Raw genomic sequence first — 4,806 nt, 5'->3', positions numbered from 1 at the left:
ACTCCAAATTTTATCCTTCTATGTCTCTTGATTGAACCGTAGAAATTTCAAATTGATTGGGGATTTGAGTTGATCATTTTAAGGGCTTCGAGAAGCACCCTTTATTTTCGTGAATAAAGTTCCGGAGTTGGAAGTTCATATTTATCTTCCATTTTTACGTATGTAGGGCTTTGAACAAGATTGTCCTTTCGATCTTGTGCTCGGTATTTTTGTTGAATTACATTGACATGAGATTTTACATGTTTTACCATGAATTGGAAATATGGTTTTATATCTTATATTATTATCCATGAGCTATGGGATTATGTCATCCGATATGTGTATGTTGTTGAGATGGAATTATGTCCAAAAAGTATTTGATTATGAGAGTATGATTATTTAATTTGTTAAGCCTTGATTTATACTATCATTCCACTATTTCCTTATTATGAATTTATAATTGATATTGAAAATTCTATATCCCTACTTTGGTTTGATGTCTCAAGTACCTTTAAATGAGAGTTGGATGGCAAATTGAGAACTGTTTATATTGAAGTTGCAATGACTTAGTATTTTTTGAATGGTATTGATGAGTTAAATTGTTGAAAATATTATGTATTAAGTCTTCATATACTTGACCAAATGTCAAGTTGGTTATGGTTCAATGCATTGATACCTTGTTGATATTGAGGAAGATTAAAATGTTTTGAGCAAAAATTTGTTGAGTTAGGAATCCACAAATTGATATGATTTGATAAATAAGAAGGAGATTTGATTTGGTCTTTATGATAGACCCTTGTGATGTTGTGGTGGATTTCCTAATACGTTCTGAGCTTGTCGGGGAGTAGTACTTAGCACCGAGAGGGAAATTTGATATTTCCCCAAACCTATGTGCCACCGTAGGTTTGTTTGATAATGATATTATTGGCCAGAGAGCCCGATTGTGAATATTGCAGTTTTAATATCGTACTACCTGGCAAAAAGTATGACGCTCCCGCCAACGGGGGTTTCAAATATTGGTATTCCACGTAGCTCACGTGGGGTTGTCGGTTATAGAAAACTCCCCTGTACATAAGAGTCATGTTTATTGAATTACCGAGTCACTATGAGTTATAATGTGGTAAGTCAAGTTACCTATGATGATCTATAATGAATTATGAGGTTTTACTCCTACATTTCCTATCTAAGATGTTATGTGTTGCATGATTTGATGTCACTCAATCCAGGTGTGTCATTATGGTCCGTATGTATGTTTTTACGAAATTTATGATATTATTTATATTTTGCATACGTCCCCACATACTCAGTACATATCTTGTGCTGACCCACATATTTCTCTATGGGCTACATTCTTACCATGATGTAGGTTCAGGTACTCAACCGCAGCCGCAATAGTGATATCTGAGTGCCACATCTACGTTCCTTCAGTGGTGAGTTCTCATGGTTCGAGGACCAAGTTGCTAGTTTTGTTGCTGTTATTTTGTGATCCCTTTGGTTTGTTGAGTCAGTTGGGGGTTTGTCCTAATGCTAATTGATTTTGCTGTATAGAGGCTATGTCAGACTAGTGTATTGTTGTGTTGGTTTGTGTATAGACATTCCATATATGTACAGTCTAATAATATTTTGTGCCATGTGCGATGTGATATGATACGTACTTATATATATATCCTTAGCATAGCGTGTATGTTGTTGTGTTGGAACCCAAGAGTAGTATTTTGGCTTAAAGGGTTAGCTTGAGGCTACGTGTAGCCTTGGGCACCGTGTGGCGTTTTAGGATGATATTTCGGGGCGTTACAAACAAGTACGAATTTACTAAATTTTCCCTTAATAATTTTGGATACAAACCATGACAATGCGTTTCCCCAGGTAAATTATGTTCTTATATGCTTTATAATATCAGTCATCCATATCATGTTTAGTTGACACTATGCTAATTGTCAATTTATGAATTAAACCATGTGAGCATGTTTTCCTCATAAGTTTAACATCCTCCCATACTCACAATCAATGATTTCGTCATTTTAGTGAAATATATTATGTTTTTGATCTACAAATCATGAATTTTCTTAAAGTATTTTGATGATGCTATTTTCTTTTATGTATTATTCAGTAATGATAGGTAATGAACACCCTATACCTATATGTTTATGCATGTTTTAGATTTTAAGAATCAAGCTAGTCAAATTATACCTTTTCATCATATTCAGATTATCATATTCATGTTGAGCAATTATCAGTTGTGAGTCATGTTAACTATAATCAGTACTAGTGTCAGCTCAAATGTGAGTAGGATTTAACACCGAGCATACCTAAGGATGAAGGCTCACCCGCCAGTAGAGGACTGAGACCTACAATAGAAGTCCCTAAGTTCTAGAACTATATAGCCAACGTAGGTTATGAGATGTCACCCGACAATAGAGGACTGACACTCTCTTAGAGGTCAACCTCCAGTAGAGGACTAACACCCTAGTCCTTCCGGACATCAGCATAGTAGATCCATAGAGCCAGTGTTAATTTCTGTGGAAAAGTACTGATACCCTTGCAACTAGGTTACAGGTTGGACCTCGATCAGCTCATATTGGGGCGTGTCAGTTACATGATAGCTACCATAGTTTTAGTTTAGTATTCAGATAATATCAGTTCAGGTTTGCATGACTAAGTATTTAGTTTATCAGGTATTCAGTTATTCTATTTTTTACAGATTATATCAGTACATGCTTTACTTGGTCTTGCATTCAATTTACATGTTCATGAATTCATGTTTAGTGCTTATGTGTAATTCAGTTAGTCCCATCTTACATACCAGTATATTCTAAGTACTTACTGGATACTCTCTTTTGCACTATATTGATTTCACAATATAAGTTCAGATGCTCAATTTTTTGATCGTCCTTAGTTAGTTCAGCGCCACTTAGCAGCAGTTGTGGTGAGTCATCATCCATCGAGGACAAATTATTTATAGTTATTTTTAGCACATCCTTTAATTCAGTTAGTCAGAGTTAGTTGGGATTTTGTCCTATCAGCTCCTCGTGTTTTAGAGGCTTTAGATAGTCAAACTTGTTTTCAGTAGTTCAGAAATATTGGATATTGTTTTAGTATTACATTTTAATACAATTTCTCATAAGTTTAGCTTCCACATATGATGTTTTATTATTACTTCATTCAGTGCTAATAGCAGATACCATATCATGGGTTAGTTTGAGGTCATTTGTAGCCTTAAGCACCATGTACAACTATGTGTAGTCTCGGGTCATGACACAATCACTGCTGGGTGTGTATATATATTCTTATTTCTCATGTTTTCAACTATTTTAAAGTCCTATTTTCAGCATTTATGAATTCTTGAGCTTGTTAAAGTGTGGGGATTGATGAATTAGAGCTGCAGTTGAGTTGGAGACGTATTGGCGATCATTTTCCCATAATTTTTTCCCTAACTCTCCATTTTACTCTTGTTTTTGCTAATTACTTAGAGAGGTTTTGAGCACCAATTGAGACTTCATTCATTCTCAATATTATATCATACATTTGTTATCCTTCGAGGGGTCTCGTGATCGATTAAATTTTTGAATTCTATTTGCAGGCCTTATGGGCCTATTTTGGTTCGATTTTTGACCCAAAGTTTTATATTACAACATGGCACTCATTTAACACATGTTAACATGTAGATTATAATTTTGATAACACACCATTGTTTAGAGTTTGAGGAGAAAATCCAAGAAGTTTCATGGATGGTTCCAGACTTCTTTTTAGCTATGAGGTAGGCTACAATCTCCTATTATCTATGAGATTACGTATTTTGTATATTTCATGATAGGTGGGTGGTTATAGTATAGGTTTATAGCTTTTTTATTTTTATTTTACATATTTAGGGGATTTTAGAATAGAATAATAGTTTGAGCCTTAGCCTAGAATATCTTCTATAGTCAAAGGGTTATGTTGAGCTTGATTATAAACTAGTTCATACCTTAGGTTTACACTATAATCCTTAGTGTATGGATTGGAGTAGTACTTTCCCATTTTGATGAATTTTCTCTGTTAATCTCACTGAATAGTATGATGCCTTCCCTTGTTTTACTCTTGAGTTTTTATTTATATACACTCTTATTGTTCTTTATATTATTGGGACTAAGGTCTTTGTGGTAAGACTATTTGGATACTAAGTTATTTCTCTATGCTTGAAAAGAAACATAAATTAACTTATAGACACTTGGGTTCTTCTATTATTTTGATATTGGAGGTAGCATGTACACATCTTTATTTCCTTATGCTAGTTTAGTTGTATGATTACAACTAAAAACTTGGTTTTCTACTAATTTTAAAAGGCTATTATTTTCTCTTTTAAATTTTAAAACAAATTTTAAATTCAAGACATACAACCTTTATTGTCTGTCTATGGTATCTTAAACTAATCTTAAAACTTTGAAAACTTGGACCAAGGTAGATTTTGGCTCATTTTAAGTGTTGTCACCTATCACTAATTACTTAATTTATTTAAGGAAGATTTTGACTCATTTCTATGCTATTCTATAATTTTTTTCCCTGATTTGATATTAGGCACTAGGCTTGTTGTAGTTCTACTTGTTATGATCATGGTTTGATTCAAAAAACATTTAGACATATTTACCTCTAATACAGTAAAGAGTGGATTGGCAATGGATTATTTATATATTAGTTCAGGACCAAGCACTGCATTTACATAATATCTTAGTTTAGGACCAAGCACTGTAGTTAGATAACCCGAGTCTGAATTGGCTCCTTCATTTGATGAGCCATATTACCAGAGAAGTATGGTTGCCATAGGTCCTGACTTTATGAGCTGCTAAGCTA

The sequence above is a fragment of the Capsicum annuum genome, chromosome 11 (assembly GCF_002878395.1).
Source record: "Capsicum annuum cultivar UCD-10X-F1 chromosome 11, UCD10Xv1.1, whole genome shotgun sequence".
NCBI lineage: Eukaryota > Viridiplantae > Streptophyta > Magnoliopsida > Solanales > Solanaceae > Capsicum > Capsicum annuum.
The sequence above is the reverse complement of the archived record's forward strand: the minus strand, read 5'-3'. Positions refer to the sequence as shown.